General features: G+C 38.4%; 1 pseudogene; it reads right to left on the bottom strand.

Moving 5' to 3' along the window:
• The window catches only part of LOC104845450 (cytochrome P450 2C19-like), a 38,622-nt pseudogene that overhangs the window by 8,865 nt on the left and 14,682 nt on the right, over positions 1–15,075 (bottom strand).

Genomic DNA, 15,075 nt, shown 5'->3' with positions numbered 1-15,075 from the left:
ATGGAAGAAATGAATATCTCGGTGACAGGCCTTCTTAATATGTTTTAGATATTCTATATGAAACTTGTCCATGACTCACTGACCCCTATATATTCTATCCTCAGAATATTATTGATTAATTTATAAGGAAGTTGTCACATATTTTACCTATAATGAATTTTATTCTCCATTCTGAATAAAAAAATAGAGAGAGAGTTATGACCAATTATAAATTGTTCCATTTATGTCACATTTCATTATATAACATTCTGGAAAAGGCAAAACTGCAGGAACAGACAGACAACACTGGAAGTGGTGGAGTAGACTGGTTGCAATAGGAGCAGGAAGGAAGTTTTTGGGGGGACTGTGATTGAAATGCTTTGTATCTCGATTGTGGTGGTGGTTACATAACTGTGAAAGCTCATTGACCAGTTTATTTAAAAGGGTGAGTTTTATTTTACATAGTTTATATCCTGATTAAAAAATAGAATACATCAAGACACAAAAGCACATATAATCAAAACTAGGACTCCATTGCATCTAACCAAAGAACCCCGTTTAGACTTTCTAGAAACAATTCCCAGCAATTAGTTATATATCCTTCCAGAAATATGCCCTTCCAAAAATATTTTATGCACATCAGTCAGATAAACCTATACACATTCATGTCATTTCTCAATTTCCTCTTTTTTTTACCCAAATGTCAAATACTCTACTGCGTCTTGATTTTTATATTTATTAAATAATTTGAATATTGTCCCATACAAACACATAAGTTCTTTTTGCTGGTAGGTACTGTTGGTTCTGACTCATAGTGAACCTATGTACAAAGGAATCAAACACCGCCCCTTCCTGTGACATCCTCACTATCCTTGCTATGTTTGAGCCCATTGTCAATCCATCTCGTGGAGGTCCTTCCTCTTTTTCACTGACCCTCTACCTTACTGAGTATCATATCCTTCTCCAAGGACTGATCCCTCCTGATAACATGTCCAAACTACATGAGATGAAGTGTTGCCATCCTTGCTTCCAAGGAGCACTCTGGCAGTACTTTTTCCAAGACATATTTGTTCATTCTTTTGGCAGTCCATGGTATAGTTCAATATTCTTAGCCAACAGCATAATTCGGTCATCCTAATCCACTGCCCAACTTTTGCATGCATATGAGGCAACTGAAAATATCATGGCTTGGGTTAGGTGCACCTTAGTCCTCAAAGTGACATCTTTGCTTTTCAACGCTTTAAAGAGGTCTTTTGCAGTACATTTGCCCAATGCAATGTGTCAATTGATTTCTTGACTGTTGCTTCCATGGGCATTGGTTGTCAATCCAAGTAAAGTGAAATCCTTCACAACTTCGATATTTTCTTTCTTTATCATGATATTGCTTATCGGTCAACTTGTATTTCTATTTTCTTTATATTGTGGTGTGGTTCAGACTGAAAGCTGTAGTCTTTGGTCTTCATCAGTAAGTGCATCAGGTTTTGTTCACTTTCAGCAAGTACGGTTGTGTTATCTGCATATCGCAGGTTGCTAATGAGTCTTCCTCCAATCTTAATGCTGCATTCTTCTTCATAAAGCCTAGCTTCTCTGATCATTATGAACACATATACATCTGCCTTATTCATGTTGTACAATATGAATGAACCATTTCACTTCTGGTGAACATAAAGATAGTTTATAATATTACTTTTTTCCAAGTAATGATGTAATGAAAATTATTTAGATGTTCCTCCATTTACACACAGAGTAGACATCAAGAATTTGAATTCTTACATTACATATTTTAGTAAATATTGCTAAATTGTCTTCCAAATGATGTGGTATTTCATAATTCAGCTACCAGTGCACGCAAGTACTCATCTACACATATCCTCACCAACACAATGTTTTTCAGCTTTTGTCTTCATCAATTTGATGGTTGAAAATGGTATATTATAGGTTAGAAGCTTCACAATATGAAGAACACGTTATCAGAATTGGAGAAAGTTTCATTAACTGCCTGTATTAGGCAGATGACACTACCTTGCTTGATGAAAGTAAAGAGGACATGAAGCACTTATTGCTCAAGATCAAAGACCACAGCCTTCAGTATGGATTACATCTAAACATAAAGAAAATAAAAATTCTAACAACAGGACCAATAAGTAACATCATGATAAACAGAAAAAATATGGACGTTGTCAAGGATTTATTTTACTTGGATCTACAATCAACATCCATAGAAGCAGCAGCCAAGAAATCAAACAACACTAGGCAAATCTGCTGCAAAAGACCTATGTAAAGTCGTGAAAAGCAAAGATGTCACCTTGAAGACTAAGGTGCACATGACCCCGAAGATGTCACCTTGAAGACTAAGGTATGCCTCACCCAAGCCACGTGTATTAAATTGCCTCATATGCATACCAAAGCTGGATGACGAATAAGGAAGACCAGGGAAGAATCAATGCCTTTGAATTGTGTTGTTGGTGAAGAATACTGAATATATCATGGACTGCCAAAAGAACCAATGAATTTGTCTTGGAAGAAACACAAGCAGAACTATCCTTAGAAGCAATTATTTAGCAGTAGTTAATACTGATAATGAAAACCCTGGTTGCATAGTGGTTAAGTGCTACAGCCACTAACCAAAAGGTTGGCAGTTCAAATCCACCAGGTTCTCCTTGGAAAATGTATGGAGCAGTTCTACTCTGTCCTACAGGATCTCTATGAGTCAGAATCAGCTTGACAGCAACAGGTTTGGTTTTTTGTTTTTTGGTTAGTCATAGATTGTTAATAATATTTAAATTTAAAACAATTAAAACTAAATAAAATTAAAAATTCAGTTCCTTAGTTGCATTAATCGTATTTCAGGTACTCGGGAACTGGCTACTGTATTAAACAGCACGGACATAAGACATTGCCATCGTTGCAGAAAGCTCTATGGGTATGGCTGTCTTAAACCAGTTGTCAACAAATCACTGCCCATAGGAAGCCCAAATCCCGCCTACTATCTGTTTGTTTGTTCATCTGTTTTCAATAATTATTCAGGTGAAATTAATATACAGTAAATTAACTATTTTAAAGTGAACAATTCAGTGGCATTTAGTACATTCACAATGTTGTGCAACCACTATCTCTATCTAGTTCCAAAACATTACCTTCACGCCTAAGTAAGCCCCCTACCATTGAATTTATCCCTACTACCCAAAAAATTTTTTTTACCCAAAAAAAAAAAAATTTTTTTTTTCTTTACCCCTCCCCTAACCCCAGCCAAACACTAATCTGTGTTCTGTCTGTATGGGTTTATCGGTTATAGATAAAAAAAACCCAGTGCCATCGAATCGATTCCAACTCATAGTGATGATATATCATATAAATGAATACTATAACATATGACCTTTTGTGTCTGGCTTCTTATCAGATGTTTTGGTGGTTCATTGCTAATTTAGAGAAACACAACTGAATTTTGCATGTTGATCTTGTACTCTTGCTAATTTTCTGAATTTGTTTATTAGGTTTTGAACATATTTTGTGGATTCTTTGGAATCTTCTATATATATGGAATCATGTCATCTGAGACTAGAGATAATTTTTGAAAATTTACCAAACTCAAACGTCTACCCATCCCCCAAAACAGAATTTTTAGTTCTCTTAATTTATTATATTAGCAGTACATGCTGGCTTCAAGTGGGATAGAGTAGCTTGAACAAGAAGGCACCACGTGTTAGAAGGCCTTGGAAAGCTGCTAACAAAAGATATGCAAGCCACTGCAATGAAAACAAAGCATTATGGATAAAGAAAGCCCCAATAGATTGGTAGCATATACCATATTCATGAATTGAAAGATTCAACATGTCAGTTCTTTCCAAGCTGATCTACAAATTTAATGCTACTCTAATTAAAATCCCAGTGAAATATTTTGGGAAATTGACTAACCGATACTAAAATTTATTTGGAAAATAAATAAAACAAGTAGGAGAAATCTAAACAATCTTAAAGAATCAGAACAAATTTGTAAGGCTTATACTGCCAGATATCAAGGTGTGTAATAAAGCTTTGTACCCCCAAATTGGACACAACACAATGCAAAATTCATCTACCCACGCTTGTGATATTTGCACTTTTCTCATCCTGTGTTGGTCGAAGATTGAAATCATACTGCGAACACGGGAACTTTAAGAGTACTTGAAGAAACAAATCTTACCTTGGGGATGAGGTAGTTCCTGAATTTAATGTCACAGGTCATGGCATGGGGTGTGTTTAGGGGGATGAGGTCAATGTATTTCTGGATCTCATGCACTATGGCATTCGTGCATAGCCTGCTGCCCCTGTCCTGCATGCAGGGGCTCCTGTGTAGGCCAACCACGTGGTCAATCTCTTCCTGGACTTTAGCTGATAAGACATAAGAACTGATGGAAAGGAGGAAATTGGCACAACTGCCATAGCAATTCAGCACTACATGAAGCATTATGAAATTGTCCCAATATCATTATAAACATGTTATATGCCCTGAAGTACACCTAGATAGAGAGAGAGAGTTGCAACAATGCAGACATACATACCACCACCCATCTGTCAGTTTGTTATACTGTGGTGGCTTTTGTGTTGCTATGATGCTGGAAGCTATGCCACCAGTATTTCAAATATCAGCAAGGTTACCCATGGTCTCACCTTCTCTGGAGATATTAAGAGGAGGGACCTGACCTGGAGAAGTACATTATGCTTGGGAAAGTAAAGGGTCAGTGAAAAGTAGGAAGCCTCTCAACGGGATAAATTGGTGCTGTGGCTGCAACAATGGATTTAAACAGAGCAACAATTGTGAGAACGGCACAGAATCGGGTAGTGTTGCATTTTGTTGTATATACTATCACTATTAGTCAGAACCAACGGGACAACACCTAACAACAACCACAGCCAGGTATGGGAGATGAGGATTTACAAGTGCATCTGACTCCCATACAAAACACACACACATCCATGCACACACTCTGGCACACACATAGGCACATACACTCGTATATACTTTCCCCACCCCATTCTACATTATATTGATATCACCATTTTTAGTTATATCGATACCCATTTTTTACATCATTGTTGTTGTTGTTGTTAGGTGCCATCAAGTCGGTTCTGACTCATAGAGACCCTATGCACAACAGAACGAAACACTGCCCGGTCCTGAGCCATCCTTACAATCGCTGCTATGCTTGAGTTCATTGTTGCAGCCACTGTGTCAATCCACCTCGTTGAGAGTCTTCCTCTTTTCTCCTGACTCTGTACTCTGCCAAACATGATGTCCTTCTCCAGGGACCAATTCCTCCTGACAACATAGCCAAAGTATGTAAGATGCAGTTTCGCCATCCTTGCCTCTAAGGAGCATTCTGGCCGCACTTCTTCCAAGACAGATTTGTTTGTTCTTTTGGCAGTCCATGGTATATTCAATATTCTTCACCAACACCACAATTCAAAGACGTCAACTCTTCTTCGGTCTTCCTTATTCATTGTCCAGCTTTCACATGCATATGATGTGATTGAAAATACCACGGCTTGGGTCAGGCTCACCTTAGTCTTCGGGGTGGCATCTTTGCTCTTCAACACTTTGAAGAGGTCCTTTGCAGCAGATTTGCCCAGTGCAATGTGTCTTTTGATTTCTTGACTGCTGCTTCCGTGGTTGTTGATTGTGAATCCAAGTAAAATGAAATCCTTGACAACTTCAATCTTTTCTCCATTTATCATGATGTTGCTCATTGGTCCAGTTGTGAGGATTTTTGTTTTCTTTATGTTGAGGCGTAATCCATACTGAAGGCTGTGGTCTTTGATCTTCATTAGTAAGTGCTTCAAGTCCTCTTCACTTTCAGCAAGCAAGGTTGTGTCATCTGCATAACGCAGGTTGTTAATGACTCCTCCTCCAATCCTGATGCCCCGTACTTCTTCATATAGTCCAGCTTCTCATATTATTTGCTCAGCATACAGATTAAATAGGTATGGTGAAAGAATACAACCCTGACGCACACCTTTACTGAATTTAAACCAATCAGTATCCCCTTGATCTATGTAAATGTTCTTCATGAGCCCAATTAACTGTTCTGGAATTCCCATTCTATAGTTTGTTATGACCCATACAGTCGAATGCCTTTGCATAGTCAATAAAACACAGGTCAACATCCTTCTGTTATTCTCTGCTTTCAGCCAGGATCCATCTGACATCAGCAATGATATCCCTGGTTCCACGTCCTCTTCTGAAACCAGCCTGAATTTCTGGCGGTTCCTTGTCGATATACTGCTGCAGCCATTTTTGAATGATCTTCAGCAAAATTTTGCCTTTGTGTGATATTAATGACATTGTTCTATAATTTCCACATTCAGTTGGATCACCTTTCTTGGGAATAGGCATAAATGTGGATCTCTTCCAGTCAGTTGGCCAGGAAACTGCCTTGCATATTTCTTGGCATAGACGAGTGAGCACCTCCAGCGCTGCATCTGTTTGTTGAAACATCTCAATTGATATTCCATCAATTCCTGGAGCCTTGTTTTTCGCCAATGCTTTCAGAGCAGCTTGGACTTCTTCCTTCAGTACCATTGATTCCTGATCATATGCCACCTCTTGAAATGCTTGAATATCGACTAATTCTTTTTGGTATAATGACTCTGTGTATTCCTTCCATCTTCTTTTGATGCTTCCTGCATCATTTAATATTTTCACCCTGGAATCCTTCACTATTGCAACTCGAGGCTTAAATTTTTCTTCAGTTCTCTCAGCTTGAGAACCGCCGAGCATGTTCTTCCCTTTTAGTTTTCCATCTCCAGCTCTTTGCACATGTCATTATGATACTTTACTTTGTCTTCTCTAGAGGCCCTTTGAAATCTTCTGTTCAGTTCTTTTACTTCTTCAATTCTTCCTTTTGCTTTAACTGCTCGACGCTCAAGAGCAAGTTTTAGAGTCTCCTCTGACATCCATCTTGGTCTTTTCTTTCTTTCCTGTCTTTTCAGTGACCTCTTGCTTTCTTCATGGATGATGTCCTTGATGTCATTCCACAACTCATCTGGTCTTCGGTCACTAGTGTTCAATACATCAAATCTGTTCTTCAGAAAGTCTCTAAATTCAGGTGGGATATACTCAAGGTCATATTTTGGCTTTTGTGGACTTGCTCTGATTTTTTTCAGTTTCAGCTTGAACTTGCACAGGAGCAATTGACGGTCGGTTCCACAGTTGGCCCCTGGCCTTGATCTGACTGGAGATATTGAGCTTTTCCATTGTCTCTTTCCACAGATGTAGTCAATTTGATTTCTGTGTGTTCCATCTGGCGAGGTTTATTTTGGTGAAAGAAGGTATTTGCAATGAAGAAGTCCTTGGTCTTGCAAAATTCTATCATTTGATCTCCAGCATTGTTTCTATCACCAAGGCCATATTTTCCAACTATTGATCCTTCTTCTTTGTTTCCAACTTTCCCATTCCAATCACCAGTAATTATCAATGCATCTTAATTGCATGTTCGATCAATTTCAGACTGCAGCAGCTATTAAAAATCTTCTATTTCTTCATCTTTGGCCCTGGTGGTTGGTGCATAAATTTGAATAACAGTTATATTAACTGGTCTTCCTTGTATGCATATGGATATTATCCTATCACTGACAGTGTTGTACTTCAGGATAGATCTTGAAATGTTCTTTTTGACCATGGACGCAACACCATTCCTCTTCGAGTTGTGATTCCCAGCATAGTAGACTATATGACTGTCCGATTCAAAATGGCCAATACCAGTCTTTTCAGCTCACTAGTGCCTAGGATATTGATGTTTATGCTTTCCATTTCATTTTTGACGATTTCCAATTTTCCTAGATTCATACTTTGTACATACCAGGTTCCAATTATTAATGGACGTATACAGCTTTTTCTTCTCATTTTGAGTCGTGCCACATCAGCAAATGAAGGTCGCGAAAGCTTTACTCCATCCACGTCATTAAGGTCACCTCTACTTTGAGGAGGCAGCTCTTCCCTAGTCATCTTTTGAGTGCCTTCTAATCTGGGGGAGGGGGGCTCATCTTCCAGCACTATATCAGACAATGTTCCGCTGACATTCATAAGGTTTTCCCTGGCTAATGCTTTTCAGAAGTAGACTGCCGGGTCCTTCTTCCTAGTCTGTCTTAGTCTGGAAGCTTAGCCGAAACCTGTCCTCCATGGGTGACCTTGCTGGCATCTGAACACCGGTGGCATAGCTTTCAGCATCACAGCAACACATAAGCTCCCACAGTATGACAAACTGACAGACACTTGGGGGTTTACATCATTATGACTACATAAATATTGTTTCCTGCTATAACTATGCTTATATTTCATTTTTATGCACTCTGTGATTTAAAAGCATCTCTTTATTTCATTACTAACTTCTTAGATGCAAATTCAGAATGATTTCTGGATGCTCTGGAAAGTGTAGTAGTTTGAAACTCCTAGTAATAATCTCCTAATTATTGGAAACACTCAGATAATTGATCACTTCCCCTTTGTTCTTGGTCTTCCCTCACACTTGCTTTATCTACCCAGGTCATCGGGAGCTGGTTATTTTCTCGGCCTGGTAGCCATTAGCCTTTCTGAAATTTTTCTGCTGCAACTCTCTTCCCGTGGAATCCTGATACAGAGCTTTATCATGTTTAGTTCTGCGCACACTGTCCTTTCCTTCCCTCAGTGCCCCTCCCTGTTACCGATTGAACTGTGTTCCTTAAAAATGTGTGTCAGCTTCGCTAAGCCATGATATCCACTATTGTGTGGTTCCCACCATTTTGTGATCTGATGAAATTATCCCATGCGTTATTGATCCAAACCTCAATGATGTTAATGGAAACCCCGGTTAAGAGCTACAGCTGTTAACCAAAAGGTCGGGATTTGAATCCACCAGGCACTCCTTGGGAACCCTATGGGGCAGTTCTATTCTGCCCTACGGGTTGCTCTGAGTCTCATTCGACTCAGCCATGGCAATGGGTTTAGTGTTGGTTTATGATGTTAATGAGGCAGTATTAAAGGCAGTTACATTAATGAGGCAGCAGGACTCAATCTACAGGATTAGGCTGTATTTTGAGCCAATTTCTTTTGAGATATAAAAGACAGAAATGAGCAGAGAAAATAGGGACCTCATTACCCCCAAGCAAGAAGATCTAGGAGCAGAGCACGTCCTTTCAACTTGGGGTCCCTACACTGAGAAACTCCTAGATTCAGGGGAAGATCGATGACAAAAACTTCCCCTGGAGCTGATGCCCTGAATTCAGACTTCTAGCGTCCTAAACAGTGAGAAAATAAATTTCTGTTTGCTAAAGCCATCCACTCGTGGTATTTCTGTTATAGCAACACTAGATAACTAAAAAAATTGCCTATTGTGCTAAGTTGTCTCATTTTTACCTCTTCATCACATTTAGACAAATTATACCTGGTGGCACAGAAATTTAAATAATGAGGCTTCTCTAAGAGAAGCATGATGGAAAACACTAGCTGTGTCTTGCCAACTTCCTTTCTGAATTTCACCCTGCCCACCATCTGTGGTCATACCTGTGACCTCTGGGTGCTTTAGCAGAAGCAGGAGTCCATATCTCAAGGCAGTGCTTGTTGTCTCTGTCCCAGCTCCAAACAGATCAGATACTGTGGTTAACAAATTTTCAGAAATAAATTCAGACTGTTGATTGTGCTTTTCCTAGGAATGATTTGACACAACGTTGACAAATTAGCTTCCCAGTATATTAAATTGCAATGCATCCAAAACAACTCAGGTTGTTCTAAAGTTAAGCGAACTTAGAAATTGGAGTAGTATTTTATAAAATGAACTAGCGTATGGTATGGCAGAGATTGTAGACAAATTGACCTAATCTTTATTTTCTAACCCTTTATCATGTATTTGAAAAAATAATTTCATTTCACAGCCTCTTTAGCAGTAATATGGGTGATACAACATAGTTCTTGCCAATGAGATATAAGCAAAAACCCCCTGGTACCACTTCTTCTCTTTCCTACTTCTTACTCAAAACCCAGATGTGCAGGTGCAGGTTGGGCATACATCATCTCGGGACAGGAGGATTGAAGCATGAAGATAAAGGCCTAGATACTAAATTTGGTGAAGGCAAGTGGAAGGCTCTTGACTCCTTGATGCTTCTGAGCTATTGTACTTGCTTGGACTGCCTAACATGAGACTCTTTGTGAGATAAATGTGAGATAAACCCACTATGTGATTAAGCCTATTGTGAATTGGGTTTCCCTTTAATTGGGGACAAAACACAATTTAAGTTGATAAACCAAAAAAGAAAAAAACCACTGCTGTCAAGTCAGTTCTGATACGCATGTATAAATTGGGTCCTTATCATGAAAAACGTAAGACTGAATCAAGAGTTTGAAATTATCTTCTTCTTATAAAGTATTTATATGGACTCAGTACTGATTGAAAACACATCATGAAGTTAAATTGTGCAAAAGCTTATATGGCAGCGCAGCCTAGAATGAATTATAGGAAAAGAAAATGGATTCATAAAGACAAGATGGACAGCATGACTGTATTCCAGATGCAATGCCATAGGTAACTTGGTCTGCTGAACAACTACAGAAATGGACAGGAATATACAAATTAAAGAGACTCAACAAACATGAAGACAGACAGTTAGTGCATTAATTGCCCATAAGGGTGAAGGAGAGAGAGGGGATAATGCACATGCTGAGACTACGGGATTGACTGAATGGAGCTCTCATGAATTGGAAGTTGGAGGAGGAAAAACACTTGACAAGAACAAGTGAGGTTGATTTAGGACTAGGGGATGATGATGGGACACTGAACAATCAATAAAAAAAGGAAAGTGTGAAATATTGACTAGGGGGGGTCATCAACACGCCTAAAGAAAAACTCTTTTCCTAACTAGTACACTAAAAAAAAAAAAAAAAGTACACTAGAGCAGCATTATTTTAATGAGGTACCTTAAAATCTCCTGGTGACCTGTGGCATATCTAACATCACACAATTAACCCCATTAAGACTGATTTACTCCTATCAATGGGTGTACATGGTAGGCAAACCCTAGTCATCTCCCTCAGCAACATTAATTCCATTGTTTTCTAAGCTCATCAACTCAAAATTACTCTAAAGCCAAAAAAGGAGCAGAGTGCTAATAAATGAATTTTAATACTGTCATCTGTTCAAGTGAATTTGGAGATAAAGTGGTTATGTGTGCATACCCTATCAAAATTAAGATAGATTACACCAAACTTTGTTGAAAGAAATTTAAGAACACCTATGTAAGTGGAAATACGTTTCATGTTCATGGATCTTAACACTTAATATTGCTAACATGGCATTACTACCATACTAGATCTACAGATTTAATGAGCTCTCCTATCAAAATCCAAACTGTCTTCTTCTGCAGACATTGGTAAACTTATACTAAAATTCATAGGGCTGGGAGGGTTATGGAAAAATGGAGGATGACTGCTAAAGAGCATTTGGTTTCTTTCAGGTTGATGAAAATGTTCTGAAATTGATGGTAGTATTTTTTTATGGCTACACAACTCTGAATAAACTAACAACCTTTGAATTATACACTTTACATGAGTGAATTGTGTGGTATGTGAATTATATGTCAATTTAAGTTTAACCAAAAAATTAATCTAGGCTCTTAACACAATAGTAAGGCCCAGAAAAATAATGTTGTTTTTAAATATCACACTGAGGTAATGGTTGTTGTTAGTTGCTGTAGAGTCGGCTTCAACTCATGGCTACCTTGTAACTGAAATGCCAGAGACCTTAGAGCCTCCTTAACCTGGGATAGATAACTGCAGATGCTTCAAAGCATTAAGGAATCCCCTGTAAATGTGAGCAAAATACCAGATCTCGTGTAGGTGCATTGGTAAAAATCATTCAGGTGCAACTCATACGCACACTTTTGAGAAAGTGTCCACGCTTTGAATCAGATTCTCAAAATAACTGGACCCCAGAGAAAGAGAAAAATCATTGCCCTAGCAGCAGCAACGGCTGACAGAGGAAGTTATTTGCTTCTTCCTTACCAGTTTCTTTAAACCACTCCATCTCCTTCACTGCATTTCATCTGGAACATACGATATAAGTGGTCTCGTTCAAATCCATGGATAATTCTTTGAATATTACCTCCTTCAGTTTTTCACTCCTTCCCATTTTGGGCTACTAACTGACTTTTGTTTTCTGCCCAGTGCCAAAAAAAGGGGCTGAATACGCTAATGGTGGCCCCAGAGGAAGGAATCTCTATCAGAGTCAGCTCTTGTCAGAGTGTACTGAATTCCACCTCTCCCCATTTCAATGAAAACCTTGTAGCTAAGCACATATCTTTATGGAATCTATATTACTCTCGTTACACAGATTTTCAGCATGACTTTATCGTTGTTGAAATTCAGCATCCAAATCATTATCTCTTTGCTAAACTTGTCAGATATGAAGTCTCGTCTCATGACTGCAATTTCACACACAATCCCCTGTAATTTGGTTCCAATCCTCACCTCTCTACTAAAATCACACTCTATAGGGTTCTTCCAGCACAAAATCTTAACCAAATTCACAGAGCTTTCCAAGTACAATGTTCTTCACTTCCCTATTTTATTTGATCCATTTCTTCTAAAACATTGCTTCTTCTTTGACTTCCTGGGCACTGCCTCACTGATTCTCTTCCTAGATCTCTGAGAACATGACAAAATGAACGACTTCCATTTTATTTCAGACACCTCTGCATTTCCAAGGCCCACACTCTCCTTGAGACTAAGTCTAAATAAATGGAAAATCTCCCAGATGGTCCTTGAGCTCCATTCTTATCATACAGAGTTTTCTACAGGTCCCGGAATAATTTCCTTAAAAATTATTTGCATTTCATTCTGTTAGGACTCATACTCCAGCCACCGGACCAGATCAAATCTTCCCATGCCAGCATTTCTGTTTACAGGTTACCTGAAAGACACCAACATCTATCTCCCTATTTGTCCAAATTCATCTTTGGGAACACTCCATAAAGGCTTTGATCTTCCAGCTCCTTTATCTCTTTGACATCACATGCCTGTCATCCCCTGAATACACCATTCAACCCATCTGTAATGTTCTTTCATGTCCCTCACTGAAAATATTGTAAGATCTACATTGAACCTCAGAACATGCAGAAAGTTTACCTAGGTCAAGCCTTTCCTTCTCACTGTGGACAATGATCATTTGCATCTTCATTTTTTGGCATCGTATTTCCTATATTTCTGCTTGGTTGTAATTGATTCCATTTCACTGAGGTGTGCATTCTGCTTCTCTTCAAGTAGATTATTAGTACCTAAAGAACAGGGTCTATGTATTCTAATTATTTAACAGTCTAATTTATTCTATGATGCTAAGTGCAGATCTATGCACACCTGGGTACTAAAAGTGCTTGTCAAGAATTTCTTGCTTGTCGGAGGCGGGGCCAAGATGGCGGACTAGGTGGACGCTACCACGGATCCCTCTTGCAACAAAGACTCGGAAAAACAAGTGAATCGATCACATACATAACAATCTACGAACTCTGAACAACAAACACAGATTTAGAGACGGAGAATGAACAAATACGGGCAGACAGTGATTGTTATCAGAGCCAGGAGCCAGCGTACCAGTCAGATTTTCTGGAAAAACTAGTTTCCCAGTGATGGCTCAGAGACAGCAGTCCATATCAAACCACATAAAGAAGCAGACCATGACAGCTTCTCCAACCCCCCAAACAAAAGAATCAAAATCTTTCCCAAATGAAGATACAATCCTGGAATTATCAGATACAGAATATAAAAAACTAATTTACAGAATGCTTCAAGACATCACAAATGAAATAAGGCAAACTGCAGAAAAAGCCAAGGAACACACTGATAAAACTGTTGAAGAACTCAAAAAGATTATTCAAGAACATAGTGGAAAAATTAATAAGTTGCAAGAATCCATAGAGAGACAGCATGTAGAAATCCAAAAGATTAACAATAAAATTACAGAATTAGACAACGCAATAGGAAGTCAGAGGAGCAGACTCGAGCAATTAGAATGCAGACTGGGACATCCGGAGGACCAGGGAATCAACACCAACATAGCCAAAAAAAAATCAGATAAAAGAATTTAAAAAAATGAAGAAAACCTAAGAATCATGTGGGACTCTATCAAGAAGGATAACTTGAGAGTGATTGGAGTCCCAGAACAGGGAGGGGGGACAGAAAACACAGAGAAAATAGTTGAAGAACTCCTGACACAAAACTTCCCTGACATCATGAAAAACGAAAGGATATCTATCCAAGATGCTCATCGAACCCCATTTAAGATTGATCCAAAAAGAAAAACACCAAGACATATTATCATCAAACTTGCCAAAATCAAAGATAAAGAGAAAATTTTAAAAGCAGCCAGGGAGAAAAGAAAGGTTTCCTTCAAGGGAGAATCAATAAGAAAAAGTTCAGACTACTCAGCAGAAACCATGCAGGCAAGAAGGGAATGGGATGACATATACAGAGCACTGAACAAGAAAAACTGCCAACCAAGGATCATATATCCAGCAAAACTCTCTCTGAAATATGAAGGCGAAATTAAGATATTTACAGATAAACACAAGTTTAGAGAATTTGCAAAAACCAAACCAAAGCTATAAGAAATGCTAAAGGATATTGTTTGGTCAGATAACCAATAATACCAGGTACCAGCACAACACAAGGTCACAAAACAGAACGTCCTGATACCAACTCAAATAGGGAAAGCACAAAAACAAACAAATTAAGATTAATTCTAAAAAATAAATAAACAAATAAAATAATACACATAACAGGGAATCATGGAAGTCAATAGGTAAAAGATCACAATAATCACAAAGAGGGACTAAATACAGGAGGCATTGAACTGCCAGATGGAGAGTGATACAAGGCGATATAGAACGATACAAGTTAGGTTTTTACTTAGAAAAATAGGGGTAAATAATAAGGTAACCACAAAAAGGAATATCAACTCCATAACTCAAGATAAAAGCCAAGAAAAACATAACGATTCAACTAACATAAAGTCAAACATTATGAAAATGAGGATCTCACAATTTACTAAGAAAAACGTCTCAGCACAAAAAAGTATGTGGAAAAATGAAATGGCCAAC

This window comes from Loxodonta africana, chromosome 16, assembly GCF_030014295.1.
Source record: "Loxodonta africana isolate mLoxAfr1 chromosome 16, mLoxAfr1.hap2, whole genome shotgun sequence".
Lineage (NCBI taxonomy): Eukaryota > Metazoa > Chordata > Mammalia > Proboscidea > Elephantidae > Loxodonta > Loxodonta africana.
This window is presented reverse-complemented; position numbering and strand designations above follow the sequence as displayed.